The 16,429-nt window shown below is 39.0% G+C and overlaps 1 protein-coding gene and 1 long non-coding RNA gene across 47 annotated transcripts in view; one reads left to right on the top strand and one right to left on the bottom strand.

Moving 5' to 3' along the window:
* The window catches only part of ST18 (ST18 C2H2C-type zinc finger transcription factor), a 312,735-nt gene that overhangs the window by 222,228 nt on the left and 74,078 nt on the right, over nucleotides 1-16,429 (top strand). The gene's annotated exons all lie outside the window — the stretch shown is intronic.
* On the bottom strand, nucleotides 964-6,223 carry LOC111521076. The gene is made up of 2 exons (XR_002724865.1): nucleotides 5,833-6,223; nucleotides 964-1,359 (listed from the first exon to the last, which is right to left on the bottom strand). It is a non-coding gene; the product is annotated as an uncharacterized LOC111521076 (long non-coding RNA).

Genomic DNA, 16,429 nt, shown 5'->3' with positions numbered 1-16,429 from the left:
TGTTCATTGTGCCCTGCCCGACTAGAATCTGTGCTGGGTCCCCCAGACCTGCCAAGTCTCAGGCTTTGGCATGCTATTCCCACTGTCTGGAATGTTGTTCCCTGCACAACTGCAAGTCTCACATGCTCTCTTGCACCAGATTTTTGCTCAATGCCTCCTTGTCAGCAAGAACTTCCTTGACCCTAGCCTTTACAATTACAAGCCCCTATTCCAGCTTTCTTTATTATTCTCCTTCTGCTTTATTTTTTATGAAAAAAATTTGTCATCTTTTGACACACAATCCAACTACTTGTTTACTTTGTTCCTAATCTGTATTTTTTTCACAAGAATATACGTTTTGTGGAGCAGGAATCTCCTATCTCATTGATAATACCCACAACATCTAGAATAGTGTCTGCCACATTCTAGGAGGTAATGGAAAAAAAAAAAAAAACTGAATAAATGTGTTCTGAGTACTGTAGAAGGCATTGGAATGAGACACAGGAACTCACAGTTTTTGAAAGCTAACACCTACAAGTCATGAAAACACATTGTGGTAATTCCTATACAACAGATTTATGTAAGGGAGCACAGTGGAATGAGCAGCTCCTTCTGACTAGGGGTTTGACCTGAGTTTGAAGGAAAAGAAATTGCCCAGGAACTTCTGCTGTCACAGAGCAGGCACTCCATACAAAATGAGCTAAACGAGAGTGCGTGGCAAACTCTTCCAGAAGTCTGGTTCTTGGCTTGCTATGGGTTTAGGTGGCCTTGGGTCAAAGGAGCAAGGATATATAGGAATAGAGATTGCTCCTTGAGTACATATGAAACACAGATCTCTCCATTACTTGGAACTTACTTCTACTGGCCTTTGTTTAACAAGATATCCTCATCTTTTAAAAGCAACAGAAAATCATATATCAGAAGAAAGCTTATAGTCACGATCCAAATGTCTTCAATTTTTATAATTTTATGCCTTCATGAATCAAGCTTTGATGTTCTGTTTATTTCTATATTTATAACAAATGCAGGGCAATCTCTTGGCAACACAGTAGACCAAGGCTGCAGACAGGTTTTTAACCCCACGCGATGCCTATGTACCATGGGAACAGCCCTATAAGTAACGATTTACATTTGCAAGATAGCTCCCAGAAGTCCAGCCACCCAACATGAGGGTCAAATGGTAAACTGAGCATCCTGAGTCCTTCCATGCCCTGAAGCACTGCCTGTGTCTCAGAAACTGTGCAGACACCTTTAAATGCCTTGTTTTGCTTGCTTGATCTTTAGTACCAGGAGGTGGTACTTTCCACATTGTCTAGACTGGCTCAGAACTGTGTCACAGGTGGCTTTGACATTCTCCAGAAAGAGCAGTTGTATAATAACCTGAATAAGAATATGAAATGTTAAAGAAAAAAAGGTTATGTGATGGAATCTTAAACTAGGAAGTAAGCACTGGCAAAATAGCAACTTCCACCTCCACTGGTGAATGGAAACCTCAGGGCATGCCATGAGTACCAATGAGGCCATGGCAGAAGCAGTGTCGGGGCTAAGCCTATTGACCTCTAGGTGCCCACAGCTCCTCGGTGGGGCTGGAAGGAGGTAGGCCTGGGGAAGTGTCATTAGTCAGTAGCTCTGGTATTGCATGCGGAGGAAGGCACAGGTACGTGTGGAAGGGGTTAGGGCTATAGGAAGTGATATGTGGAGCTTGCAGGCTTCATTTTCAGTTGAGTGCTCCTCTATCAGGTTATTTCTGTTTCAAGTTATTTGTAATTCAATAGGATACTTGGCTGCGGAAACATTCCACAGATTTGTGTGTATACATATATATGCATATACACACACATAGAGATACTACACATACATTTATATACACATAATTATAATAATATATCAAAGTAGGTGATCCTTGCTAACTCAGTATGCACATGACTACTGTAACACCTGGTCCTTCTTTTAAATATTACTCCAGTATGTTAGTGAGTTCTGTTAAATGATTCATGCAATGTTCCAGTGAAGTGGAGAAGGATAAACGGAAGTATTCCAAATATCAAAAAAATCTTATTCATATTTAGCAAAGACCTGTGTATATCTATAGGTTTTTAGTTTTTTTGTGTGCAGAAAACTAAAAAAGGAGCCTAGATTTATGAGCCAAACCTTCATATTCGGCTAAATGTCAAGAAGTGAAATTGACATGTATGATAGTAGTTATAAAATAGCCACGGCCGGGCGCAGTGGCTCACGCTTGTAATCCTAGCACTTTGGGAGGCCGAGCCTGGGGGGTCACAAGGTCAGGAGTTTGAGACCAGCCTGGCCAGTATGGTGAAACCCCATCTCTCCTAAAAATACAAAAATTAGCCAGGCGTGGTGGCAGGTGCCTGTAGTCCCAGCTACTCGGGAGGCTGAGCCAGGAGAATCACGAAGGTTGCAGTGAGCTGAGATCGCACCACGGCACACTGCACTCCAGCCTAGGCGACAGAGCAAGACTCTGTCTCCAAAAAAAAAAAAAAAAAAGAAAGAAAAAAGAAAAAAAGAAAGGAAAAAAAAACCCAGCCATATGGTCTTTAAAAAGCCTTTTGTCTTAGTAACTTAAAAAGCCAGAAAAGTACTATATTGCTCATATTACTGAAGAAGTTCTGTCTTTGTGTGTGTGTGTGTGTGTTTGTGTGTGTGCTTGTTTTGTTTTGCTGTTTTCCCTCTATGGGTCTCTATCTTCTATTATCATGTCTGCCCTGTAAGCTGTCTCTCTGTGGGTTGTGCTGTGTCTGTATTTCTGCTAGCCTTTGACTATGTAACTGTGACATGTGCACACTTGGTTCCCTTCCTTCTTTCTGGCCTCCCTGCCTTCATTCCTACTGTTTTCTTCTATCTTACCCAGTCTTTCTCACTGTTCCTTCTTTTTATTTTACCTTTCCTTCTTCAGATTTCTACTCTAAGTGTTCATGCTAGAGAACAGAAGGACATCTGTACTTTATTCATTACCATACTAATTAGACCTTTATGTTTCCTGGTCTTCACTTAAAGCCCTCCTAAATTAACTCAATTTTACATATGTGGCCCTGGTTTGAGTGCTTCTGGGGGTGACTGACCCAGAGTAACAAAGAAGCTCCAACCCCATCATCAGCTAATGATGTTTACTTTGTGAATAAATGAGATCGTTTTCATTAGTAAGGCTGTGCCTGCATCACAAACATAAATAGAAACTCAGTATTTGATGGATTTGGACATGATGTGTTACAGAGACAATTTTCTTAGGTTGTCCACAATAACCTCCCCAACACATCCTGGGTTGTCTGGATAATTCACGTGAACTTAAGTTTAGGTACATGAATAAAATATTAATTGGCTTTGTTACTTTTGTTTAAGAGTAACTTTGCAGCAGGCATTTTTCTAAGTATTTTACAATCACTATCACTTACTATGTTCCAATGTCCCCATTCAACACTGAGAGCCAAAATAGAATTTTGAAATGGATTTTGCTAGGACGTGGCTCCTGGTTCTGCATTCTATTCAACAACCTCCATTAAAATGTAAAATTCTTATCTTATTTATAAAATAACTGCAATGTACTTTGAACTCCAACTTTTATGACAAAGTTAACTGTTTCTCCTTTTCTAGGAAGTATGCATGCAAGGGTTCCATTTCTCCTCAAACTGCAAAAAGTGTTTCCACAGTGCTAGAAGATGCATAGCAAATAACTCTTACCTCCAGGAGGCCCTGGGACCTGTGCTATGCGTGAATGGCAGTTGGCTGCCTTCTCCTTGAGGGTTAATTCCAAGACCCCAGTGGCTGCCTGAAACCTCAGATAGTACCAAACCCTATATACACTATGTTTTTTCCTATACATACATACCTATGATAAAGTTTAAGTTATAACGTAGGCACATAAAGACATTAACAACATAACTAATAGTAAAATAGAACAGTTATAAAAATAGGCTGCAATAAAAGTTATACGAATGAGGTCTCTCTCTCAAAATACCTATTATACTATACTCACCTATTTTCAGACCTCGGTTGACTACAGTCAACTGAAACCATGGAAAATGAAAGCATGGACAAGGGGGGACTACTGTATGAAATCAGGGAGAAAAGACATGGGACATCAGTCCTCACAGGATGAATGCAGGCATTTGCCAAATAAAAACAGAGGAAGTGGATTACGTGGTGGGGTGAATGAAGTTTCTGCATCATTCCTGGGGGGTTTTGAAAAGAATATGAAGGTACTTGTATTTAAGGTTTCTTTTTCTTTTAAGTATGAGGTTTAGGATTTACCAAACTTTCTCCCAGGGAAAAACTGAGCCGGCATGGTTGGTTCCTCCAATGACCCAGGAGCAGCCTTGTAGCCCTAGCCTAGGCAGGTGGAAGGAAAGAAGGGGAGAGGCAAGGGCACCTCCCAATCTTACCCTCTGCCCTAGACCTCTACTTCTGTGCTTAAGCAGCACCCAAGTCTTTTTTGCTTTTAATTAACCATTTTTTGCAAGCATATTCTGCTAATAAAATTTCTGCTTGGTAACATGATTGCTATTTCAAATTACATGAAATACGAAATGAGAGAACATTTTACTTTCTTCTAAACTAGGCGTTTGTGAATTTACAGAATGTGGAATCTATGTGGTCTGATCACATGCTAAGGTGATATATACAAATAAAGTACAGGATTTTTATCCCCCATTATTGTGGCATTTCACAGGTCTTACTGTTTTACTTTATTTTTTGGTTAGAAATGCAAACTTCAAGCAAAAAAAAAAAAAAAAAAAAAAAAAAAAAAAAAAAAAAAAAAAAAAAACAAGATAATTTAGATTATTCACCAAGTTAGTTAAGGTAAAATTGAGGCACTTTGAACTCAATTTTATAAATTCATTTAATAGGAATATGATTACCTTAGATGATTAAGGTGCTTCTGTTACTCAACCACATTTAATATTTTTTAGCAGATACAGTCTATAATAAAACTCAGTACTTATCCAAGATCAATTAAAATGCTGCAATAATATTCTTTAAAAGTTTTTTAAGATTATTTTAAATATTCCTTCCTTAAATGTAGTGATGATTTTGGTAAGGCAAATGTTCATAAACTAAGTAAATTTTATTTTTGTCTTTCTTTATGATCAAAATAAGATAATTCGTTTAATTTTTCCTAATACTTTTTGTTTTATAATGCTGTTTGACAAAATAAGTATAAAATTACATATATTTTATTATATTATATACTCAAAAGAAAGTATTTTCAAATATTATTCAAATTAAAATAGCAGTGTGGGCTTTAATGAAGCCAAATTTACTAGCAAACAAAAATAGTAATAAATCTCTCTTTGTATCTGAATTCTTTTTGAATTCTTTCAGTATGTTAATTCTAAAATCCACATAATGTTCATCTCTTAGTATCTTCAATTTTCTAATTTTATCTTATTATATTCAACTTCTACTTTTTCCGGTACATCCCTATGATCCATCATGTTACCTTTTTGAAGAAGCCAGATCCTGTTTCTATATTGTATAGCTAATCCATGGCTATGCAGTAGCTGAGCTGCTCAGTCAATTTCTAGGCACTTAAGAGGAGTTTGGGAGTGCCCAAATGATTTAACTAAGACATATTGTCTTTGAGTATAAATTAGAAGACATTTATTTATATTTTATATTAAATGGTATTTCAAATTTTGGTGTATAACTTTGTGTTTTAGCCAATGACTGAACAGTTGTTTCTTTAAAAACTTTGGTCCATGTGAGGATTAAATTATCTTTAAAACTGTATGATTGTTCATGTTTTTGAAGAGCAGATTTTGGAACTGATCAGTTCATGATGTCGGGGTCATTCAGTCAATCTTTGTGTGGACCAGTTAGGATTACCTGGCTCACCGGCTTCTGCTGACTTACTTCCTGTCTCTTCTTTGGTTGTCTAGCAAAAACACATCCTCAGTGGTGGGGAGCCGGGCACAGAAGCCCACATGGATAAGGGAAGTTAGTCCCATCATCTGCACAGTAATGGGTGGCTGTTGATGGCTCTCCCAGAGGAAGGCAGTTCTCCAGATGCAAGATGTGTGCTTTCACCAACATACATCTTCATATGCTCGCATCTGGGTGGGGCTTAACTTCAGTGGTCATTCACTGAGCATGCTCCTAACACACAGACCTTATGTTATGCACAAGAGATATAAAAACGAGCAAGAAACAGTTTCTGTTCTCTTGTAGATGTTTCCAGGTTACTGGGGAAGATGATTATAATGTAGAGAGATAAGGTTTATAATCAGGGTGAATGCCAAATGCCTTGCTGGCACAGAAGCAATGTGTTGTGATGGTGTCACTGGAATTACATCACAAAGATATATTCATCCAGCGTGAAGTGGTAGCTGGGGAATCCCACCTACCTACTATTACCTCATGATTCAGAGGAAATTTCCTGTTACTCCTCTTACTGTTATTAAATTATATCTTGTAATGGCTTGGTTATTTTATGAAAAAAATTCTGTGGTAGACGATATTCAATTAATTTATCATTTATAAAACTTAATCCCAACTAAATGAGAAAAAAAGCATCTGTTAGCTTTGGCCTTATGGTAAAAAATTCTCCCCTTTTATAAACCTGATATTACCAGATAACCTTGTCAATGGAATCAGTGTTCCATGACAGCAAACCAACCATTAATAAATAGCAACAACTTATTAGTTGCTGAATTTATGACATGAGTAATAGGAGAAGGTTTCAATTATAGGTTCACTATTGGACACACTGTAGCTCTGTAAACGTGAGTGTGGTCACAAAATTTCTAAGACATAAGCGAGAGAGTCGGCTCATGAAGTTCAGGGATTATCCTTACAGAAGGAGCAATAGCTTCACAGTCCTCACTGGGTAAAAGTGAATTTGTCATTTACAGTGGCCCGTTAACTCTCTTAGGAATCACAAGGCCTATTTCAGATGAATGCACAAGACTGTAACTTTTCCCCAGGGTCCTGTCTCCTGATTTCCTAAAAATGCAGCCCAGTTAGCCATGTACAGATTGTTTGTCTATCTTGCAGCACAGCTTGCCAGGGAGTAGTACCTGTGAGGGAAGTGGGACTGGGCAGAGAGAAGTTGAATTGCAGTGCAGGTTCTATGGAAGCCTTAGCCAACTCTGCCAAGAGCTTTGGTGATAGGTTCCTCTTCAGAGTGAGTCCTGCCTTGAGGCAAGTGTGAATATGGGCTGTCCCAGGGAGATATGACTTTGGGTTAAATGGCTCTCTGGTTGAGGGCAATTTTCAGAAGTGAATTCAGCTAAGGCCCATCAGCTCCCCCTACTTTCAGCCAGTGGGGAAGATGTGTACCTTAGTCCTGAAAGGAGGAGGAAGTGCATACCATGGTATCCACTAACATCTACACCTTTTCAGCTTGAATCCTTTTATACTTGCTTTGTATATTAACTTCATTATGTACCTATACTTCTACCCATTCCCTTCATCCTTGCCAAGTTCCTCTGCTTATCTAGACAGTTTACTTGGTTGCACGACTCAGATCCTTTGAGCCCTTGGTCGCCATGACCTTCAGATTCTCTGCCTGCTAACCTGTTGATTTGCTGACAAGTTTGGGCCAGGAACAGTAAAGAGATACCTCCGGTGGATCACTTGGGTGCTATATATATCCTATCCCAATATGTAATAAGCCCCCAGCCCTACAACTTCCAGTGACCAGGGTCAGTGACTCCTGCCAGGATGGTGACTATTTTCCTTGCCTGTTATCTCTCAGCACAAGAACCCAGGTGACTAAGAAGGAGTCTGAGCTCAAAGTTGAATAGGACTCTTGCTATGAACCCTAGTGGCAGCATTCTCCCCTTGGGAACCAAGATCCTGAGACCACAGGACCTAGATTTGGGGTAATAAATGTACAAATCCTTTAAGTAGTAAAGGAATTATGGTAAACGAATCTCCTCCTTACTGTACCTTTTTTGTTTTTGGATCCTTATATTCAAACTGTTGAAGACATCGCATTCTCTAATGATTTTTTATTAGGCATGATGCCTCTCAGGAAGACAATCATCCTGGTAGGTGTCACTTCCAAGCTAGCCTCTCAGCTGTGCCTCCACGAGGTCATTTTGCTGCTCCATCAGGCTAGCAATTTCTGAGCTGTGTGATATGTGATAGTATCAGTGAATCTTATGATTGTATTTCCACGGTTATTTTCCTAAGTGGGTCCTTGGTCCAGGGAGATGCATGAGGATTTCCTGTTGGTAGAGCAGACACTCTGCATGACCTCAGGTAGATATTGTCCTAGCTGAGGCCCTGAAGGCAGAGAAGGCAAACCCATGCCCAGAATTCGTGTCAGTTCCAGTCAAGTTCAGTTACTGCCCCTTCTAGAGTGGAAGGGTCCAGTGGTTGGTTGGTTTCTTCCAGGAATGGTTCCGTGTTGGGAGGATTCATTGTCAACATTGATTTCTTTTGGAGGCAGATTGGACATTGGGCTGAGGGCATCGCCACATCAGTCTTAGTGAGAGCCTATGCTGTTGGGCCTGTTCAATGCCCCAGTCGCTGCCACTAATGCTACTCCATCAATGACCTCACTGTGCCGGCCCTGGGAAGCTTGAAAACAGACTAGACAATGCCTGGTCAGGTTGTTCTGTCTGTGGGTGGATTAATGCCTCCTCTGGTAAATGCCCTTCAGTGACTGTTACCATGCAAAGTTAAGACTTTCCCATTTCATCCCCAGTCTCCTGAGTTCACCCACATGCCTCCTCCTCAGACCTCCTTTTCCCTGATATTCCAGTTAAACCATTCATCCCCTTGTCCCTGCCTGACTAGCTAAGCTCTTCACTTTGCCCATGGGCCCACATATTTTCTTACCTCAGCCATTTTTCTCTCCACACAAAGTGGAGAACCAGCTGCACCAAAGCCCTGCCCTATAACTCTGCCCATTGGAAAGATTTCTTCTCTCTGCTCCTCTCAGACTCACCCTTAAGTTGCTACCTGCTGACGATCTTCAGACTGTGCTCAGATGCTGAGGCGACCCATGTACGAACTAGCTCTTCCTTTTCTTTTCTTTTCTTTTCTTTTCTTTTCTTTTTTCTTTTCTTTTCTTCATAGCTGATATTCATAAGCCTGCACATGCTCTGCATGTGGCAGTCAAAGTTGAGGAACTCCTGCCACTGTGGTGGATGTCATGGGTCTGGGCTGCCTGCTCATGTGGCTTGCTTGTTCCCGCTAGACTTGCTTCAGCTGAATCTTGGACTTTCCATCTCATGATGGACTGTTTCTGGGCCTGCTTGACATTATGACTTGGTGGGTCTAATAGAATCCAGTTCATGATGGTCGGCTCTGACATATGGTCAGGGATTTTATCTCTACTAGGGCTATTTTTCTAGCAGTGTACAATTCTGTCCTGCATATGACATGGCATTGCTCCAGTCCCCTGTGGGTCTGCATTGTGATTTGTCTATTAGACCCTGCCATGAATTCCATCGGCATCTTTTCTGAGCACAGATACCTCTAAACAAACCATTGGCTTTACCAGGTTGTATGGTCCAAACAACAGGGCTTCCCACACTGCAGCCAGGACTCACTGTGCAGCCAAAACTGGCCTTGTCTCTTAATGTGTGATTCAGAGCGGTAGTCCCAAGTGTGGAATATGCTATCATCAGAACCTAAAACAGCCAATACGACATTATGCTTCCTTCCCAGTGGTGGGAAGTGTGAGATGCAATATAATTTGTCCTTTGTTGTAAGTGGGCACATGCCAGAATGCCCCAGACCACTGAGCCCCTAAGGGCTTCACTGATACAGTGTGCCCCGAATCTTCGTTCGACTTATCTTCCACCTCTCAAACACAGATGTCTTGTCAAAGCCTCCAAAATACTTGCCACTTCTTGCTTCTCTGTTCTCCTTAGCATGGTATCATCAACAAAATTTACTAATGGAATGGTCTGTGGGTTATCCAGATTCTCTGGGTCCCTTCAGACTACATCCTGACAAAGGACAGCAGTTAGCACAGCCTTCAGCAAGATCACAGCTCTGCATGATCTCATCATCAGAATGCTAACTACTCTTGGTTCTGCTTCCTGATAGAGATGGAAAAGAACACATTTACCATGTCAGGAACTGCAAAACATGCATTTGAGTCTATGTTAATCCACTAAAGCAAAGATCTCATATTTTGGCATAGCAGCTATGTTGGAATCAGTACTTGTTTGACTTGACAACAGTCCACTGTCAGCCTCCAGGATCAGTCTTGTAGGGTCCACACTGGTTAATTAAATGGAAAAAAAATGATAGGGACCATCAACCATGCATTCTATAAGTTTTAAGGGTGGTACAACTTGAATCTCCTTTATCTGAAATGCTTGGGACATAGAAGTGTATTGGATTTTGGATTTTTCAGAATTTGGAATATTTGCATATACATAATGAGATATCTTGGGAACGGTACCCAAGTCTACACATGAAATTCATTTCTGTTTTATATACGTGTTTTGCACATGGACTGAAGTTAATTTCATACAATATTTTTTAAAATTTTGTGCATGAAACAACGTTTTGACTGCACCTGTCACATGAGGTCAGGTGTGGAATTTTCCATGTGTGGCATCATGTCAATGTCCCCAAAATTCAAATTTTGGAGCATTTTGGATCTTCACATTTGAGATACCCAACCTGTACTAACTAGTGTTTGCCATTCCATCTAGAATATAATGTTTAAATCTACTATCTGGTAACAGAATGGGAGAAGTTTTAGAGGATTTCATTTGTGGGTCTCACTTTATTAGCTCCTACCACACTAGCCAAGAAGCCAATATGTATCTGCACCAATTGTACATGCAGAGACCAGTGGTATACCCATGAGAAAAATTTGTGAAGCCAGGACGCCCCCTGGGACAGGGTTTAATTTGTGATCTGCCCCCATATTCTCCCACTCTATCAAAGGGCCATAATGAAGCTTCAGTCCCTAGGTATCAACTCAGACAATGAGTGCAATAGTCCTTGAATGCTGTGTAGTCTTTTTTCTCCAGGGCAATTGTTCTCCAAGTAAATGACCATAGGTCCTTAAGAAAAGAGACTAGTTCCCTTCACCATTGGGAATTTCCTTGAAAGGACGGGCTCTTCTCTTTCAATCATTGGGATCTGAATTTAAGAACTGCCTCAGGCCCAGAGACAAAAAGCCAAGGATCATGGATTTTTATTAGGATGGATTTCCTGGCCTATGCAAGGTATCTGTCTTAGAATGTCTACTTCTCTGAATCTTTTGATCCCTTCTTTATCCTTTGCAATGGCAATTCTGGAATCACTGATTAGTGTGAGCCATTGTTTTTCTAGGCTTTCAAAAGTCAATGCAGTATAGGAGATGGCTTACACATCAACTTTCCCTTTTCCAAGTTGATATTCCATACCTCTGATCTAGCACCTTCAGGATCCAGCCTGTCTGTACACCTCTAGCTCCTGCCATGCATATGAGCTAGATCTTGCAGCTCCTTTTGGCCCATGTACCCTTCCTACTCTTAGAAAGCCAGATGCTGTGGTGTGTTGATGTTGGTTATTGTTAAAGGGCAAGGAGGGGTGATGGAAGCATGTATTCATCATCTCCAGTGTGATGCAGAGAGAAGGGGACTAATTGTTTGGCTCAGAGGGTCCAGGGAACTCTCAGGATTTAATATTTTTTAGTTCATCAGCCAAATGATCCAGATCCTGTCACCATATGCAGTAAGCGTTGCAAGTTTAACGTGCTCCAGTTTGAACTCCCGATCTCCAATCCTTGTGAATCCTGCTTCTGCAAGTCTTATCCATCTCAGAAATGGTAACTACATGATTTCAGTTCTTAAGAGAAAACCCTTGTAGGCACCCTTGACCCTTTACTGTCTTTTACATCCATCATCTAATCTCCCATAATTCCATTTGCTTTCTCTTGCAAATGTATTCAGAATCTCAGCAGTTCTCCCCACCACTGCTAGTACAGCCACAATCCAAATCACTCACATCTCTCATCTGGTTTATTGCCACAACCCCTGACCATGCTCCTTGTTTCTAACCTTCTATCTACAACCTGTTCTTAACATGGAAGCTAGAATAGTCCTCCTAAAATACAAATCAGCCCCTGTCACTCTGTCAAAACACTACAACATATTCAAATCTCACTAAGAGTCAAAGTTCCTAAAATGGTCTGTAGTTCTCAGCATAATCTGAATCCATTATTTTCCTGACCTCATCTCCTATTATTCCTCCTCCCTCACTGTGCCTGAGCCTTCGTGTTCGCCTTCAAATGTGCCTTGCACAGCGCTGTCTCAGGGCCTTTGTACCTGCTGTTTCTGCTGCCTGTCATCTTGTGCCCCACTGTTTCTGCATTTTCTCCCTTACCTAACCTCCTTCGAATCTTTACTAACATTCAATCTTCTTAATGGGGCTTTTCCTGACCACATGATCTCAAACTCTGATCCTTTGCTAACTTATATTTCCTATTTCCCTTCTCTGATGTATCTTTTTCCAAAGCAAACATCTTCGAATATACTAACATTTTACTCAGTGTAACAATTTTCTAATCTCCTTTCTCCATAATAAAACTCTAGGAGGAGAGACACTTTTTCAATTTTATTCAATGCTATATCCTTAAAACTTAGGACATTGCTAAATAAATGTTTATTTAGCACTTATTACATATTTATTGAATAGGTGAATATTTCCAAAGGTATACAAGCTGGAAATATAGTACTGTCCATATGCATTGATATTGCAGAATAATTGTTGAGTTTTGTTTTAACTAGAAGTATGCAAAAGGAATTAAAAATCAATTGCATTAATTAATGATCATTATTTTAAGTATAGATTTCATTTGTTTTAGAAATGTGGTATAGAAATGCAAATTAACTCAGATATGGTTCTTTAAGTAATTTATGTATTGGGTAATTAGGTCAAATGTACACACGGATACCACTGAGAACATATGCAAGACAAACTCTCAACCAAAAAACAAAAAGGATCACCTCTCTTTAATCATGCTTCATCTTATATTTAGTAAATGAAAAATGCCTGTCCTTTCCTAGGTCAAGGAAAATTTTCTCCATCAGTATCTCAAAAAAGTGATCTATTATCCTTTAAGAAAAAGTTGAGGACTGTAATTCTAAACCAAATAAAGTTCAACAATTAGCCTTTACAAAGTAAGACCGTCAATTTGAAAAGCTTTTTATATTCCTCCATCATTGGCTGTGTTCACTCACTGGAGCAAGTCGGCTCATTAAATCATTGAGCAGTATGATATGGATAGTTTTAAGGATAGTAGTAAGTAATTATAGGTATAATTTAGGTCCAGACTGCCTGAGTTCAAATCTGGGCTCTTTCATTAATGGCTGTTTTATATTTTACAAATCAACCTCTCAGAGCTTTAGAGATATAATAGCACCAACCCCAGGACATTATTACAAGAATCCAGTGGGCTGATACATGTAAATTATTTAGAGCACTCCCTGGCACATTGCAAGTACTCACTAAATCTTACCTGTTATCATTGGTTCCACTGGGTTAGAACCTACAATTAAAGTCAGGACCTTTAACTTTAGTCTATAAACACTTTTGGTAATCAAAGAAATTTGCAGCTCACATTGGCTGAACATAATCAAAACTGCAAATGGACCTGCTAAGACTCTTTTTTTTTTTTTTTTAAGTAACACTTGATTGAAGTATAACACATATCCAGAAAATTCGCAACTTATGTATGTATAGCCTTATGAGTTTTCACTAGATGAACATACCCATGAAACCACCACCAGAACAAGGAACAGGACTTTATCAGCAACCCAGCCATTTCCTTCATACCTCCCCCAGCCGTGACCCTTACAAAAGTCATCACCCCTGACTCCGCCTTCATCGATTAATTGTGCTGGTTTTGGACATTATGTATACACTTTCATTGCCTAGATTCTTTGATTCAACCATATGTGTATGAGATTCATCAGTGTTTTTTGTAGCAACAGTTGCCTTTTCCTCATGGCTAGCATATTCAGGGGCATGAATATTCCACCATCTTTTTATTCATTCTGCAGTCAAAGGACTATGCGATGTTTCCAGTTTGGGAGAGACTACTGCTGTGAATATTATTGAACATGCCTTTTTGTGCATATATGGACATGGCTCTTTCAGGTATGCACTTAGGAATGGAATTTCTGGGCCATGGGTAGACATCTGTTCACCTTTAGTAGATATTGCCGAGCAGTTTCCAAAGCAGCCATACCGATTTACCTGTGCCAGCAGTGTGTGAGCATTCTAGTTGCCTGAGATCCTCGCTGACATTTGGGGTTTGTTGGTCTTTTCATTTTAGCCATCCCAGTTGGCATGAACAGTACCAAAGTGTAGGTGTTTGCATTTCCCTGGAGATGAAAGAATCTGAGCACGTTTGCATTTGTGTATCAGCCAAAAGTTCTTTTGTGAAGTGACTACCCATGTACTTTGCCTAGGTTTAAAATTGGCAGTCTGTCTTTTCTTATTTATTTGGAAGAATTCTTTATATATTCTGTATATAAGCTATTTTTTGATGTAGATACTGCAAATACCTTCTCCCACTCTTTGGCTTGCATGTTTTCTCTTAATGGTCTTTGGAAAACCATATAGCATGTCATACATATAGAAGAGTGTGCATATGAAGAAGTAGGGTTCATGGCTCTTCACAACCTGACAGTGCTTGTGTAAATGGATGGAGAAGTGGAATGTTAATAGGAGGCTCCCCTTACTGGTTGGCAACTTCTGATAAATAAAAGTTTTTCATTTTAATGTGTTCTGATTTGTCACTGTTTTCCTTTAAATTAGTGTTGTTTGTAACCTGCCTGAGAAAATTTTGCCTACCCCAATGTCGTTAAGATATTATCACACATTTTGAAGATATTATCTCACATTTTCTTCTAGAAATTTTATTATTTTACAGTACAAATTCACAATCCCTCTGGAGTTTATTGTATATACCGTGAGGTACAAGTAGAGGCATCTCTTTTTCAGATAGATATCCAATTAATCAAGCACTGTTCACTGAAGAAACAACCCTTTGCCCAATGATGCCTTTGTCATCAATTAACCATATATGTGTGGGTCTACTTCTGGACCCGATGAATGGAATATCTTGCCATTACATTGGTCTGATTTTTTTTTTTTAAGTTTGCTCCAATAATACCTCATGTCAGCTACTACAGTTTTATGATAAGTTTTGACATCCAACATTGTAAGTCTTCCAACTTTGTTGTTCTTTTCCGACATTGTCTTTTCTCTTCTTGGTTCTTTTCATTTCCACAGAAATTGTAGAATTAATTTGTTAACTTTTAAGAAATATCCTCTGGAGGTATTGGTAGGAATTGCTTTGAATCTAATCGATAAAGAAGGGGAAAGTTGAAATTACTATACTGAGTCTTTTCATCCATGAACACTTTGCATCTCTCTATTTATTTAGGCCTTCACTGGTTTTCTCACTATGTTCTTTACTGTGTATAGGTTTGTACATCTGTTAGATTTATTCGTAGGTATTTCATAGTTCTATGCTATTGTAAATGTTTTTAAATTTTTATTTTCTAATTGTTTTTGACTGGCTTATAGAAGTACAATGAATTTTTGAATAGTGAACTCACTAAATTTACTTGTTTTTAAATTGTATCTGTAGATTCCTTTGGATTTTCCTCAAACACAATCATGCCCCTGCAAATAATAATAGTTTAATTTTTTCTTTTTAAATCATCATACCTTTGTTTTTTTCCATCAATCTTCTTAGTCTTAATTCAGATCCATACTTCTCAGCCCCTTTCAATGTATCTGTGGTGTTCTGTCTGATTAGAAGAAATCAGTAGGAATACCTGTTAAGAATTTCCCATGAAAATGTTGAAGCATGTAAGTGTTTTCCTCGGACTCAGAGGTTCACAATCTTTGTTTATTTTTGTATTTTATTCTTTTTGGGATGTGTGCACAGAATGCATCTATTGCTGAACCTATATTTAAAAAATATGTTGCATACCTTCTGAAAACTTCATTGAGAATGTATTACTATAGCAGATCAGTTGAAAACTCTAGATGTGGGGGAATCACATTTTCCTGATGTATCTTTTCTGAAACCTGAAAGGTCAACATATTTGACTTCTCAACATACTTCCAGTGCAGAATTGATCACTAGTGTTATCTAATTATGGTTTGCTTCAATTATTTTTCAAAAAAATTTTCAGCCAGCTGTTGTCATCAAAGGGAATACCATTTCAAATGAGAATTCAAGTTTCTAAGTAAAGGCATTTCTCAAATATGTAATCAAAAAGTTTCAAGTAAAAAATACAGATCTTTTAAATATATTTTAATATAGTCAAAACCTGAAAAGTATAGAGTTGAAAGATATTTGGTGCATTGATAAAGTTCCCTGGGGGACACTCGATGTTTAAAGCAACAGTTTGATTGAATAGAACAATAAATGCAGGACTGAGTGTATTTTTTCTCTTTCTTTCTCATCTACTAGAAAAATATAGATAATAGAGCTCATTTATTTCCTTAA

Source organism: Piliocolobus tephrosceles, chromosome 7 (assembly GCF_002776525.5).
Source record: "Piliocolobus tephrosceles isolate RC106 chromosome 7, ASM277652v3, whole genome shotgun sequence".
Classification (NCBI taxonomy): domain Eukaryota; kingdom Metazoa; phylum Chordata; class Mammalia; order Primates; family Cercopithecidae; genus Piliocolobus; species Piliocolobus tephrosceles.
This window is presented reverse-complemented; position numbering and strand designations above follow the sequence as displayed.